The sequence below is a fragment of the Eupeodes corollae genome, chromosome 3, assembly GCF_945859685.1.
Source record: "Eupeodes corollae chromosome 3, idEupCoro1.1, whole genome shotgun sequence".
NCBI lineage: Eukaryota > Metazoa > Arthropoda > Insecta > Diptera > Syrphidae > Eupeodes > Eupeodes corollae.
Genome location: NC_079149.1, coordinates 18717869 through 18734697, shown reverse-complemented (window position 1 = coordinate 18734697; position 16829 = coordinate 18717869).

Here is a 16829-nt window from a genome sequence, read left to right as displayed (position 1 = left end):
TCCATTGAAACTGTTATTTTACAATAATTTCTTACCCCAAAACTTAAATGTTTGTCTACATTTTGTGAAATGCTTTGTTTTTAATTTTTCGACCTATCTTAATTTAGTAATCCTACTCGTTCAATAAGGTATCTAAAAATCCATATATCCAAGACAGAATATTCAACAAGAGATTGAACGCATTCAGAATGGAATGAAACTTAAAATTACATTTTTAAGGTGTGATTAAACTTGGAAAAATTGGATGCATTCAGAGTTTTATCTAATAGGCTTTTCACACCAAACCCAAACCGGATTTCGGCAAAAAGTTTTCGAAAATCCGAAAATCGTTCAACTTGAACATTTACACGTTTTCATTTGACATTTAAATTCGTTTAACACCAGCTGTACAATTTTGTATTGATGAACAAATCTATGAGTATGCAGGTACGTACCAGCGCTTTTTGGGAACGTAAAATGTGAGTAAACGATGATGAGTATTTTAAACAACATTTCAGAATGAACCGCAGAACTTTCGATATACTCTGCAATGAACTAAAGGATCTGGAAATGCAAGATACAAACTTAAGCCTTATGTAGATACTTATCAAGTTGATTTTCAGGAAGACAAAGATCTATACGAGCTCCCAAAGAACGAATGGGATCCCGTCATTGAGTGGTTTAACAAAAGTTTCGATACGAACCAAATGTGCCTTTAGAACCGTCATATATTGTGGCCGCCCGAGCAACTTATAGGCGGGGTTGAGAAGATTCTGAACGATTTCTTGTAGGTCCTTATAGCTGGAGCAGAAAAGGTCAATTCCTAGTTCCAGATTCGTATCAAAATCAAACTCATCCAAAGCGATCACTGAAGCTGTTATGATGGGCTGCAATTTCTCCATGACTATCACTTTGGCTTCTTCCTTTGAGGACTCACCTGATTTGTTTGTTGGCAGGCTGTTCATCAAGTTATTATAACCCACTGATGTGATTTTATTTACTAGAACAACAATTCCCACATAGTAGAATGTTTTGGCGCAAATTTTCTTAGTCCGCTGCTACTTAGCCTCCACCAGAGCTTTTATTTCATACTCATTTTCCTACACAAATGAACTTATCTCCAAACCCTTTTGATTGAACAGAGTTACCGAAAAGTCTTTCTTTAGGTTGTAAGCGAAAGCGTCGAACATATTTGTGGCTACGAGTTCGAAGACGCATCCTTTGGAAACGTCATTACGAAATATGAGTAAGTCTTCCTCGTCCTTGGGGTCGTCACGCCAGTAGCCATAGTGAACTCCGGTTCCTCGCTTAACAAAGAGCGTTTGAAACTCTGGAGGATCATGAAAGAACCGCCAGTGCCGCAAACAGTCACCGGGGCTTTTATTCTCGACGTTGGCAAATTTTCCCGCAATTTTTTCTGTTGCCACTCAGCGCCACGCAGCGACACCAAAGTTTCCTTTTTTTAATTTTTTTTCTCTTTTATATTTTGTAAATAAAAACATAAAGAAATAATTCTTATTTTGTAAAGAAATTGTATAAATAATATGATAACCACTACTAAATTTATTTCAAAATGAAATATTTGTTTTGACAGCAGCCATCAGCTGTTTTGTTTAAATTAATTTGAGAGCTGAATGTTTCGAAAGGTTTGTTTGTTTAGTTCAACTTTGAATTGCTACTAGTCGAGAGGTTTTATATAAAACTTGTGGTTTACGAAAACTTGAGTTTTTGATTTATTTTTTTAGCGAAAAGCGATAATTTTGGGAAAACAGGGTTTTGGACTAGGTGTGAAAAGCGTATAAAACTTAGAATGACATTTTTAAGGTGATCAAACTTGGAAAATTTGGATACGTTCAGAGTTTCACCTAAACCGATTTGTTTAGAACAGAACTAATTTATTTGTTGAGGAGATGAATATTGTTTCAATTAAGTTGAGGTTTCAAATAAGAGGAGTGTAGTTATTAGTTATAATTTGTGTGAACAATAATTAAGTTCATGTTGCATAAATAGAAGAGGTTTCATTAGAAATAGCGCTCTATTTGGACGGAACGACTTCTGAAGCTGCAACATTTGACAGTTGATAAGATAAAATTAAGTCTACTGAAAATAGAACTACACACGAATAGAAAACTCCAAGGCGGAGATGTAAATTTCGCTAATACTGTTTCCATTATTTCCTTGATTTCAGTTAAGTATTTAAGTTTTTCAAGGTTAAAAACGAAATTTTTGTATTGAAAGTTTTTACTACCTGAACTTAAAAAAAATAAGATAAAAAATTCATAAACTTGTTGCCTTGGTCGTATTTTTGTTTGTGTATAAAGTCTCTGTGTTTCTTGAATGTTACCGAAAATTCTGTAGAAAGATCAAGGAACAAATATTGTAATTGTCCTCCTTCATTTCCGGCTTTTCGTGGAATTGTAAACTTCCATTATAATTCCAAGTAAAGTATTTCTGTCATTAAAATGAAAGTGATTTCCTTGTGTTACTATTTGTAGAATCTATATAATACTGTTTTCTACGAATTATACTCAAGGGACCCGGATATTCTCTCGACAACGAAGACGTCTCTGTCCCATAGGATAAGTATCATATTTCCAAAAAATTAACTTGTTGTGTTTCTAGAAATTAGTTTAAAATTCAGGCTCTTAAAATTAACTTAAACTTCATACCGGAGGTATATTTTATAAATAAGGGTAATTAAACTTTGTTTTAATGAAATTATTGTCAACAAAAATGAATAGGAATACAGTTAATAATGTTCATCAATTTCACAGGAAATACATAAATATAAAATGATTAACAAGTTTCAAAAATATTTGTAGATGTATCTAAATAAAGAGTTTATTAGTTACTTGGAATTGATAAACAGGAATGAATTTTTAAACAAAAATATTAAAGAATTTTGATTTCTTCAACAGTCTAGTTTTGATATACACATTCAACAACCTTCACTATTACGAGGCTTTGAATATTGGGATAGAATATTAAATATGCGGGAGTCTATTCAAATAACATAATCCAAACCCTCCCCATGTCAAAAATACATTTTACATCATATTTTAAAAGGTTCAATATTGTTTATGAATATGATAGAAGCTCATCCAGGTTTTGTTTGATTTACTACGAAGTTTGAAATATTGTTTTATATGGGTAAGGTATGTTAATTATGTTCCTTAGATATACATTTATAATTTATATTTAACCCTTCTCTGAATTTTGATAGTTTCTTTTTTGTTTATGAGTTAAAACAAACTGTTTCTGTTTAACTATTTTGTTCCACTTTTGATTAGGAAACATGTACATAAAATTACTTTTACGAATATTTTCTTGTCCAAAAAAGCATGTACAATATTTAAATTTTCGGAAAACATTCAATAAGAATGAGAGGTAGGAAAATCATTTTTAAAAACAAAACTGTGAAAATTCCACATCAGATTTTGAATGAACTTAACTTCAAAACATCTAAGGGAACGGGATATGTACCTAATATGGCAGTATCGTTATTTAATCCTTTTACTTGTAGGTCTAGGACTCAAGGTAAAGCTGCACATTCCGACTGGGCTATATAAATATGGCTGAAAATTATTTCAGACTCAGTAAACCTGAATGTGTTTAGAATAACCTTAAAGAATTATGGAGTTTTTGTCGGCCGGTCGTTTGTCGCCTTTGCTATAAGTAAATTTATTCCTTTTAAGGGATATGAAAATATTGAGAAAAAAGAAAAGGGTTGCTTTTGATTTTGTTTCTCTAGAATATTTACCTACATTATAAATTCGTCTAGTTTCTGTCTGAAAAAATCCAATTTTCGGGAACATTAAAATGAAATTGATACTTTAAAAGCAATTGCTTGTTTTAAGATTAAAATTTAAATGGAATTTAATTTTATCCTCTGTTTTGCATAAATACAAAAAGTGTGATCTATTTTTTTTTCTTCAAATAAAAAAGTCAAATAGCTAAGTAGAATATTTTTACCTTCATTAATTACTCAAGCTAAAGGATTGTAAAGATTTTTTGTTTTTAAGTTATGTATGAGATTTGTTATTTAAGAAAATTAATTCTGGGAGAGGACTAATTACTTAGTTTTATTAGTGAACCCTTCTTTATTCGGGTTCGGATTTGGACTAGCCAAACAGTTTTTTCCATTTTTTAATTGTTATTTAAAACCCTGTACCTAATTTCCAGGCTAGACTAAACGACTGATCTAAATAATACGAGTCAATAGGTAAGGCATAGCCTGTCATTTGGCTGGGTAGTTAGTAGTAGTGCAATACCAGCCTTAGAGCAGGGATGTTCGAAAAATTAAGGCCCCAACACATAATAACCTTAAACATTATTAATTTTTAAAGTAGTGCATTTTTTCAAACCTTCAGAATGAGTTTTGAGTTCAATTTTGTTGAACTTTATTTTAAGGTTAAAAGGAAACACATTTTTATTTAAATTAATTACAAATTATTGTTGCATGGTCAAAAACCTAATGAAGATATTCACATTCATCTTGCTCCCAACTTGTGATTAAAAAGAGACAGAGCAGCGAGACAGTTAAAAACATAGTTAAACTTAATGAAACCTCACAAAATGTCTGTGAAGCATAAAACCACCAAGGAAGAGAATACAGTTTCTAGAAGCATTTTGAAAAATAAAGCCATACAAAGTCCCTAGCATCTGGTACTGTTTCGTTGCAAAATTGAATAAGCGAAACATCTTTTAAACCGTAACTACAAAATATAGAGATTTAGGTTTAAGTTCCCTTTCAAACAATCACAAAACAGAAATAGAGAATCATTTATTTCAAGTTATTAGCATGTGACACCTGTCAAATTAAGCCGTAATTTTTAGTGTCAAAACTAAGTCAAATGTTTGCAATTTACAAAAATGGATCGCTTAACAAATGTACAAAGCGTACAAATTTATTTTGAACATGCTACAAAACTATAGTAATCATAATTACAGAGAAAATGTGGTTTAAATTTATTTCAACAGATTTCTCATTCGGAAACGAAAAAATAAAGACCATGGAAAATGTTGTAAAATTTCTTTGGTGTCTTTTGACAGTTTGACAGCTTTCATTCTCTGTCAAAAATGAAGCAAGTTTGCTAGTTTCTATACCAAGTAAACATATCCTCCTTTTTGTAAGGGTTAAATAGGTCCTGTTGGAACCACATGTCGTCTAGGTTCATATAAGAAATTAGTCATGATCGTTATGCAGCGATCGCTGTTGAAGGTGACCGCCTCACTAACGTCGTTTTCAAAAAAGTAAGGACAAATTACTCCGCTGGCCAAAAATCCACACCAAACGGTAACGTTTTGAGGATGCATTATCACCTGGTGATCCACGCTTGGGTTGGTATCGTTCCATATACGGCAATATTGCTTGTTAACACAAAAATGCGCCTTACAGTCCCGATGTGTTTATGGCTAGTGGAACTAAGCTAAACCGCAACCACAAATTGACTCATAAAAATTACAATATCGTAAGAAGAGACCGGCTCGACTCCACTCAAGGGGGCGGTATCGCTCTCTTTATACGAAAAGGCATTAATTATAAAGTCGTGTACAACAATGAATTGCGAAAGCTCAAGACGTTAGAAGTTTGCGTTGTTTGCATCTCTCTCACTCAAGGGAAGCAGATGTATATGATAGCGGCTTATGCGGCTGGAGCACCGCAGATTACTTATTTTGCATCAGAACTCGAGATTCGTTTTAGGGAACTTAAACTGAGCTTGGAAGAAAACTATTTCATCTTGGCCGGTGATTTGAACGCAAAACATGAAGATTAGGGAAATCAAAATACTCAAAAAACTTTACGGCGTTGAATATGGCGTCAACCTGCTGGCTACTGAAAAGCCATCGTATCCAAGAAGCGGCTCCTTTCTGGATCTTTTGCTGTACGACACCAGACTGACCGACAGCGACTGCGGACTGGCTGCTGTAATGCAGATTACGAACGAACGCGTGGAGTTAGAGGAAAACGATGCAACGCACTCTTAGAATTACAATAAGATGCGTTGGCCTCGTTTTACCAACGCCCTAGCGAGAGAACTTCGTTCGAGTGACATAGCCGCACCAAACAACAGAAACCTGACAAATACAGAAATTGGCCAACGTTTACAACAGATGGACGAAACAGTAAAAGGAACGATGGAACGGACAATACCAAAGTACAAAGAACGACACCAAAAGGACGCTTACAGAAACGGGACTATTGACGCACTGCGAAGGCACAAGAGTGGCTTATTGGCAAGACTGAAAAACTTGTACAGACGACTTACAGACCCACACGACTTTGAGGTTATGACACCGAAGTCGTCAATAAAAAATGTCAACAATGTTGATTAAGGCGAACTACAGGTTATCAATAAAAAAGTACTGGGACTGCAAGATCCGGTCAGTTAATTCCAGTGACCCTAGTATGTTCCCTAAAATCAACAAAATATTCAGAAAAAAACGATAATGACCTTCCGTGTCTTAAACTCCAAAGAACTGAAGAGAACAGAGACGTACTCAGGACAGCGCAAAAGGATTCAGAAGAAGTCATCTTTGACGATGACTTTTTTATAATTGATGATCCTAAGGAAAAAGTGAAGGCGGTGGGAGCTGCTTTCGAGCAAGTGTACAAGGTGAATGCTAGCATTGGCCCCAACCTCGACCTGGAAAACAGAGCCCTACTTAATCACTTTTACCTTCGAATTGATATTACACAATGGCGATTGAGAACCGCGGTTTCATGCGGTTCAATGACGATTCCTTGGCAATTGCCATAATCGCAGAGCAAACGGGAGCAAGTCCCTTGTTAGTGACGAGGGTTGAGCTTCAGCTCATCTTCAGCTCAATAAAAAACAAAAAGTCAGCAGCTATCGATGGTATATCCAACGTTGTACTAAGACATTTACCGACGGAAGCAGAAAAAGGGAAAGGACAACTCCAACCCGTCAAATATTGGGTCGATAAGTCTTCTTCCAAGCATCAGCAAAGTTTTCAAAAAAATCATTAATAGGGCTCTGACTAAGTGGGCTGCGGACAGCAAAATAATTCCGTATAAACAGTTCGGGTTCAAGGCGGGTCATAACACAATTCATGCTGCGTCTAAACTAGTTTCTGTTATCCAATGGAATAAATCAAAACAACAATGCACAGGTGCTGTTCTGGTTGATTTATAAAAGGCCTTTGACACCGTATGGTTAGAGGCTCTTTACCTAAAACTGAGCAGGCTTGGCATGAGCAAGCCATTGTTGTATATACTTTATGATATGCTTAACGGAAGAAAGTTTGTAGTCAAATGTGACAATGAAAATTCTATCACAACATTCTTAATTAAAAACTGCCTTCAACAGGGAGCAGTGAATTTGCCGATTCTCTTCAGCGTTTACACCAGCGATCTCATAGGTAGTCTTACAAAGGTAAATGCTTGCGCCGACGATCTAATCACAGAACGGCCCAAGATTGAGGTTATTTTGTTTTGGACTCCGTTATCTAGGGCCACGAGGGATACGTTCAAGAATTAGTGAGCAAAAGTGCAGTGAAGTACCTCGGTATCAGGTTAGATCAGTATTTATATTTCGAAAGACATATCAATGCTGCTCTGACCAAGGCCAGAGGAGCTTTCGCTCTGACGGAACGGCTGTTTTATAGCAGTCGGCTTAACCCCAGAGTAAAGGTAATTTGCTACATGGCCCTCATACGGCCGATGATAGTTTATGGTTGTCCCGTGTCAAATGGAAAGTGATATCTAACATATGTAAAATGTCAATTTTCATAAAACCATATTTGTCACAAATTTTTGAGAATTTGAATTGAAGTAAAATTTTTTTGGTCATAAAAGTGTTCTGAACAGAGTCCGATCATATAAAGCATATTCTAAACATCTTCTAAACAAAGTGTGTTCAGCTTATCACTATTTGACATTTGACATTTGACAACTTAGTTGTCATTTTTTTCTACAGAAATAAAAAATAAGATTCAAAACTTAAATTGACAAACTTTTAAGTAGTGTCAAGGTTAACTTGAAAGAGTCTTTTAACAATTTAACTCTTTCGATCACCTGGATATTTTTCGTTCCTTTCTAAACTGTTGACTTTGACGTTTCAAAAGAATCTATTGTCAAATCCTGAGAAATATTTTTTAAATTATAAAATTATGAATATAATCCAACTACACTACCTGCATTAAGACCCCCTCTTACTTAGACATTATTATCCTAGAAAATTTAATGCAGGACATTTATTAAATTTTAATAACTTTCGTTTTTGTTTAAAATGTCATTTTCTTACCCCCATTTAAATTCATTGTCATCCTCGTATCTAAATACATCTTCTACACTGTAAATGAGTTTACATATATCAATTTCATTATAAATTATATAGGTTATTCCCTAAAGCTTCCGGGTTCCCGTGAGGTCGTTAGAAGTGTTTCCTTTTTGATTAAATTTCCTGTAAATTTCTTCCGTCACATTTAAAATAGAAATTCGTACCTATACGAAATATAGCAACGTTAAAAATACATAAATTTATAATGCAAACTCTCGAAGTATCTAACTAATGGACATTCAAATATTTAAAAAAAAAAAAAACAAAGTTTACTTGCTCCATCAAACTTTTATTAAAACTTCAACATCATGACTCTTAAAAGGTCGTGTCCTTCTTGTGTTGTATCTTGTATCTGTTATCTTACAAATTAGACTCACAATTTTTTATTCAAGACATGAATTCAAAATTCACTCTTAAATAAATAGGTACAAGTTTTCACACAAAACGTTTGACGTTTCTCGAGAGGAAACCAACAATAACAAAATATACTAAACCTGTACCATCCCTGTTGCTGCTTCAACGTTGACGTTTAACGCAATTTTTCACGCAACATCGATAACAGTAAAACACGTAATTTAGTTCTTGACAAAAACAATACTGCTAATGTCAAAGTTCAAAAACAAAAGGGTGTATTTAACATCTGGATTCTGTAGTCTGGAGGACTTATGCAGCAAACGTATTTATTGAAATTGATTGCGAAGATACGAAGGCTTTGAGTTAATGTATGCAGCACAAAAATCACGTCTCATAGATAAATTGTTTGTAGTCTGTGCGAAAATCTACCGGAACATAGAATAAGACCGTTATCTGTTTTGTTATTTTATGTTCCAAAGTTATCTTTATGGTCTGCCTACACCACGAAAACCGCGTTGTTAATTCAATCCACTCGCATTTTGTTCAGCTTTATGATTCATCATTATTTTTATTTGTCTAGGGAAAAGCCGTGTGCCTACTTTTATATTGGGGGTTATAAAGGTATATTAACCGATATCTCCTATATCCGTGTTAATAAATAATCACATTGCGGGCAATCATATCTTCCTATAAAAGTAAAATAATGTGTTTAAATTATGTTTTGTTTTTATTGAGTAAAACAAAACACAACGAGAGGGTATCTACCTTAATGCAGACAAGGGAATCATATAAATTGAATAGCATATTCTCGAGGGTGGTTTTAAAGCCAATCCGCATTCCGCATCGGCATCGGCATCCACATAAAACTTAATGAAATTGAAAGCTTGTACAGAATCTGTAACAAAAACCAAAACCAGTAACACGATGTCGATGTCGGTTAAATTGGAGGTGACCCCAAAATATTAAATTACACATTAGAATGAGAATTTCAGAAGTATTTTTGAGACGCCATTCTGAACCTTAAAAATGACAGTTCTTTCACTGAATGAAATGGGTACGTTCATAGAACAAACAAAATATTGAAGTTAAGTCAAGTTTCTGGTTCAAAAATGATCAGCTTTCAAAAAATTACAATGACTCATTGCTATGTCTCATTGTTTTATTGTGTTCCATTGACATTCAAAGGAAAAAAGGAAGCACCAAATAATGACGCACAAGAAGGATACTGACATTTATCAAAGTTCACGTTCATTGGGTCTGCAACCTATCAGAATGTGTCATATTTGACAATTGTAAGCTTCACATAATGATATCCATTTTTGTTATTTTACGTTAGACTACTTTGATTTTATGGTTTTAAAATTTATAAATCTGCCAACGAGAAATGACAAATAGGACTTTTTTAGGCGAATCATTTTGAAGTCTTAGATTTATTTCACTTTTCTAAGTGATGAATAATAAGAACCAAAAAAGTGAAGTAGAAAATTATTTTTTTAGCGTGCTCAATAGATTACAATGAGAACACCATCTTTGGATATTGATGCTGTCATTTTACAAGAGAGTTATTTAAAGAGTTTTTGAGAACCTTAAGTTTGACAGTTGGTGTGACATATTTTTTTTTTTTTTAAGTTTAATTTGTTTTAAGTACTTAAAAGCGTGATATCATTTTTACTTGTTAAAACTAGTCGGCTCAAAAGAGTACAATTTAAACACCACCTTACAATATTTATGCTGTCATTAGTTATTTAAAGCGTATTTCGGTAATTTGTTTTGACAGCTATTATGACATACGTTTTTTTTTAAGTTTAATTTGTTTTAAATGCGTAAAAGCGTGATATCGTTTTAAGTTGTAAAAAGGAGTCGTCTCCATCTTGAACACCATCTTAAGCCTAGTACATACTTCCTCGCGAAGTGAACGTTCGCCAGTGGAGAAAGTGAACTTTTGACATTGCTCACTGGTACACACTTGTGAGTACACGTTGTGAACATGAACAAACCAAACGTCAAAGCTTCACCAACAGTTCCCGTGCATTTTGCACGTGAATTGCCCGTGAACGAAAACTCTCCACTTTGTTCTCCACTCAGCTTCACGAGCAAGTTCACGGGTGAACCAAAAACTGAAATTTGTATGGCTCGTGAACCCATGGTTCACAAGTATGTACTAGGCTTTAGATTGCTGGCATTTTACAAAAGAGTTATTTAAAGAGTATTTCAGTTCCTTAAAATTGACAATTGTTGTGACATATGTCTTTTTTTAAGTTTAATTTGTTTTAAATGGGTAAAAGCGTGATATCATTTTTAGTTGTAAAAAAGGAGTCAGCTCAATAGAGCACAATGTAAACATGGATGGTGTCATTTTACAAGAGAGTTATTTAAAGAGTATTCCAGTACCTTGGCTTGACAGTTGTTATGACATACGTTTTTTTAAGTTTAATTTGTTTTAAATGCGTAAAAGTGTGATATAATTTTAAATTGTAAAAGTGTTGGTGCTGGCATTTTATAAGCGAGTTAATTAAACCCTTATGTCTTTTTTATCTTACTTCAAAAAGTTTCAGGAAATTAAGACAGAATTTTTTCGTATTCTTAAAACCATTCATAAAAGCGTAATAAAATCATAAAATGTAAAAATGATTCCACACAAAAGTGTGAAATGTGAATAGGGTGTTAGTGCAACGGTGATCTCATTCTACTTGAGAGTTGGTTAAGGAGTTTTAGTTAAAGAAGGTTTTGCAAAACTAAGTAAAAATAAATATTGGTGAAATACACCACAGCTTAACATTTCTACATTGGAAGCATGATTCATGATTTACAACTTACAAGAACGAGGATAAAAAGAACTCTGTGTATCTTGTTGCTTGGTTCAAAAATTTAAAAGAAACGAAAAAGTAATTTGTATTGGAATTTGACTTCTGTTTGAATACCAATGATTTCAAATTAATTCAAACATCACCATCACAATAATATGCATAGGAATTTTTGTGTGTAGGTAAGGATAAAAAGTATTTTGATATAATTTAAATTGGATTAAACTTGATGAATAGGTTAGGGGTTTAAGAAATCCCAATAGAGTTGGTCTATCATAGAAATAAATTGGTTCAAATGGGGTCACGCAATGTTTTAACTGAAACGGAAGTCATTTAAGCTTAATGGTCGAAGGCGACGAAGGCGATATGATGATGACAGAAGTGGATTTAGTGGTTTTGGTCAACAACAAGAATATTTGACAAATGAGAACAATGGAAAATGTGATAAGATTATAGATTACTAGAAATAAATGTTTGGTTGAGGAAAAAAATTAAAAAGAAATGAACCTTCCCTAAATTGACAACACACGCTACCATTATTAGAAAAATGTTCTTAGATCAATTTTCTGTTTTCTTTTTGTATTTGAAATTGCCAAGAATCACACTCCACAATCTAAGAAGCTCATTTTGTCATTTGTAAAATAGGTTTTTAAAGATAAAAAGATAACTTTGATGGCGCAACAGTTCGTGGGAGTACGACTATATGATGGCTTATCGACCTACTTCAAAGTTAGTATAGGATTATTTTTATAGAATCTTATATTTGCGTGTTGTGTGGTAATCGGCCAATTACTGAAGCAAGTTAACCATTTATGAAAGTCAATTGCCTTTAAAATGGTACAATGAGCTTTTATGTTAAATCTTCAATCATCACTGACCTTTAAGATAGAACATAAGAAGTATATTATACCTTATTTCTATAGGTACTTATGTTCAAATATCGCGTATACAAATAAGAGGTTTTTAAATTATGAAGTCTTAGCCAGACAGTCCATTAACACTTAAATGTATATAAAGAATATTAAATTATTTGCAATCTTCATAATTTCTATTGAAACAAAGAAAAACAGACATCTTTATCCTCCAGACCGGAAAGTATTAGTTTAGTCGGTAAGGTGGTGCATCTAGGTACCTGATAAGTCATAAAATGTGCTTAAAATTATTTTTAATAATGAAAATGGAATAAAGTTCAACAACTTGTCCTCAAACAAAGGCTACTTATAAAAAGAATTCGCCATTTAGTTATTAAACTTAATTTGTGGTAAGTTGAGAGAAAATACAGAAAAGTTTTGAGTACCTAAATAAGAACACAAAAATGTTGTAATTTATATCAGTATTCAAAGAATTAACCCCATCAAACTTAAATAAAAACGAAATTTAATTAAACACAAGTTTTGTGGTTTAAAAAAAGAGAAAATAAAACTATTTTTCTTTAACTAAGGAGTTTTCTGACTTCAGATTCAAACTAAAGGATTGTGCTTACCTTAACTACAGTGACTTTTTTACTGTCCAAAGATTAAAAATATAATTAGAGATGACTTTGCCAAGTGAAACCCAATTCTGGAAATAAGGAAATTAGACCGATAAAAGTTATTTCATAAGTTTTTGGACCTTAAATTACTTAAGGAATTGAAATGGTTTTCTTCTTTTGAAAACAACGTTGTTCCTCACACGTAAACAATCATTTTATATTTCATTTATTGATATTCTTTCCGGCAAAAAAAAACTCATCAAATTAATGTTTATTTATTTAGGTTGGTAGAACTTCGCTATCTGTCACCATAGAGAGGTCAGAAGTCACTCGCCATTGTACATAGGTACCTAACAGTAATAATTAATGTCTTTAAATGTTTAAAAATTCATCGAAAAATAGTATAAAAGATAATATTGATAATGGACACCTATAAAAATGTAAACAATAATTATAAATAAAAAATGACAAATGACAAATAACTGTCAAATAGAGCTAAGTCCTACAAGAATTAAAATATGTCGGTGGGCTGACAACTGAAAATTTCCTATTTAAACGGTCAGATGACATTTGAACAAACGTCCCTTAAAAATGAATGACAACGTCTAGGGTAATATTGTCACATAGTATTGTAAGTTTTTATAAACTGATTCAACAAGTTTCTTAAAGTCTGCACTAACATATGTTTTGAAGACGAAAGGGCCTTGCACATGAGAGCAACAAACGAATGGAAGAACAAACGTGATTTTACACATTTCAAAAAGTCAATTTCAAACAAAAACACATATAAATTATAAGAAACCAATTCACACTATAAAATTTGCATTTTGTTCTTTAAAACAGGAACAATTTGTAGAAACAGTTTGGTAATAACGAATTGCAGTGTGGTTGCTACAAACTGTCAAACTCTATTCGTTCCACATACCATCCACACTGCAACGAATAAATTGTCCGGGCGCAACATAACCTTAACATTTTACCACTATTGTTTTGTTTTTATGTAAAAGATCATGGTTGAGGAAAATATAGAGAAAAGGGTAGTTCAACTGGTCGCTGTCTGAAATAAAGCTCATGTGAAAGAAAAGTCAAAATATGCGAACATCCACAGTTCGCATTTCGTAGCTCATGTGCAAGATGCTTTATTAGACTTCGAACTATTTAATTTTTCAACTTTAAATTTTTTGACTAATTTTCAAACCAACTAATCAACAAACATTCAAAATTTCGACTTTTCAGTTAAGTTGAACGTTTGTTGAGACTTCAAACTTCGAATCTCAAATTTTTAAATATTCAACTTCAAATTTTGAAACCAAACAACTTTTCAAGCTTCAATTTCTCGGTTATTTGGCTGGTGGAACATAAGTCAACAACCAAAAATTGAACTTCCCACTTTTTGAGATGAGTAGTTCTCCTCACTGCCACTGCTGAAGTCTGCGGCCGGTTTCGTAGCATCTGAGGGGCCCCTCGCTGCTGGTCTGACATCTTTCTATCGTTCACGTCCTGATCTGGCTCTAGATTAGATTAGATTAGATTAAATTCTTTATTTCGATAATAAAATTACATTAATTTAAAGCTAAGAATATAAGGACATGGCGTTGTTGCCGTCTACCTGATAGACATTTCATTTAAAAATAGTTTAACATTATGAAAAAAACTGTAACCACACAGCCCGTTAAGAATGTCAATAAGTTGGTCCCTAAAAAAAAAAACTCACTTGGAAAATTAGCCGTCGTGTTTCTTGTAATATTGGACAAACTGCTATGAAATGATTTATATCCTCCACGTCTCTTCTATTGCAGAGAGTGCAAATTTGTGATAGGTCCGATCTATGGGGGACAAGGTTGAGATTAAGGATCTCGACTCTAGCTCTAAAAATGGTACCGATAGCTTCTGGAGTAATTTCTTTACAAAAATAGTTTGAGGTTGATGACAATTGATGGTTTAAGCGCTTGTATATTTCTGCTTGCCGTTCTAAATAAAAATTTTCATCAATTTTAGCTATCGAAACCGCGAACATATTTTGCCATTCCTTTACATTATTTGCCCTTAAGGAGTGTACTATATCAACTCCTGCAGCAAGCGCGTTCCATTCTCTGAAGGAAGAAGCATTTGTACGGAGCAGTCTTATCAAGATCGGCTTATGAAGCCTATTTTCTCTTTTCAGCTAAATAGTCGGAATGCCGTTTCAGATTCTGAATATATATCGGTGCTATTCCCTATTCGACATGTATGGCGTACGTAGGTGTAGCGTTAGGCAGTTTAAAAAGTCTTTTAAAAAAGTATCTTTGAAAAGTCTCAAATTCCTCTATGCTCTATTTGGAGCGTATCCAAAGGCTTGAACACCGTAACATAAGCAAGTATTTATTGTTTCATTGAAGACTCTGTACTTTGGTTAGAAGTCGATAAGTTGGTTGCTAAAAAAATTGGGCTACATCCAGTTTAGAGCCAATTCTGCCTCCCAGGTTTAGGTTATAGGTCTTCAGCAAGTCGTGCATCCTGCCTAGATTCAAATATCACAACCTTGTTTTTTCTAGTATTGATCCATAAGCCCCAATTTTGGAATATTCTTTAGGTCTATTGATTTACCGTTGTAAAGAAAATGGAAAGTACCAGATCATCTGCATACAGTAAAACTTTAATCAACGATTCGCCAAATATAAAGTGCAAACAAAATGTGACTTAGAGTACATCCTTGGGGAACTCCCGCCGCTGTCTCACATCTTTCGGCTAAGTTGTTGCCATCCCGTACTGAGGCTTTCGTTGAATTCAGAAAGTTAGAATAAAAAAGTAAAAATTTGTTCGAAAGGCCAAGAGTAGATAGTTTGTAAATCAATGCTTGTCCATTGACCGTATCAAAAGAAGCTTTGAAGTCAATGAAGCAGCTGTAAAGCTTTTCTTTTTCTCCAAATGTTGTCTTGCTATGCTTGTAAGTGCAAAATTTTTGGTCTACCGTTGAGAAACCGGATCGAAACCCAGCTTGGAAGATACTTAAGCTGTTGTAAAGAATAGAGTTTAAGATTTTCCTTAGACTCCTCTCACCTCAATTGAAAATATCGTAAATAATGGTTGTGGAAAAGCAAATGGGTATACAAGCACCATTATAAAGTTGGTTGAACCAGGCCTCAAGTAGTTTTTGAAGTAAGCAGTTGAATATTTGTAAAATTCCGTTGGGATTCCATCAGCACCCGGAGCTTTCTTGTTCTTAATTGTTTTCAAAACACTTTCTAGTTCAATCAAGTATATCGGTTCATCACGTTCAGGAATATGGTTGTTTAGCATGGCGTAACTAAACGATAACAGAGATTCATCAGTTGTTCCACGAACAACATACGCGTCATGTCAACCACGGTATGTCGTAGTCCGAATCCGAATCATCAGCTGATGATGGCGAAACATTCACCAATAATTTGAAGTCCTGGTCTTGTGGAGCATCGGAGATGTCCTCCGTAGCTTGTGAGCTTTCGCAACTTCTGAAGGACGTCTGCAAAACTTGTCACAGCTCCAAATCTACAGGTTCTATTATGGCTGTTTTTTGACTCTTTATTTGGGTCGCATACAAAACCATCAAAATGGCGGAAAGTTTAAACTTTGTATTAGCTTTGGAATATAAAGTTGAGCGCTTATTTCATCTAGAAGTTAGGGGTTTTCAAACAAAAAAGTTTTGTTCCATATTGAATAGTTTAATATCTGATCGGCTGTCATCTTTTGACATTTGACAAGTAAAAACTACGCCATTACTTTTTTTGCTTTTTGACCCCTAATTTAAGACCTTAAAGATAGATAGATATGATCAAATTGGTCTTTGTACTTGGAGGCCATTGTTCTATTGGCTTTTCATAACAAATACTTGTTAAAAAACTTAAATTTATATTAAAAATATGAATATAAAATCTTATAGGAAAATGATATTTATTTTAT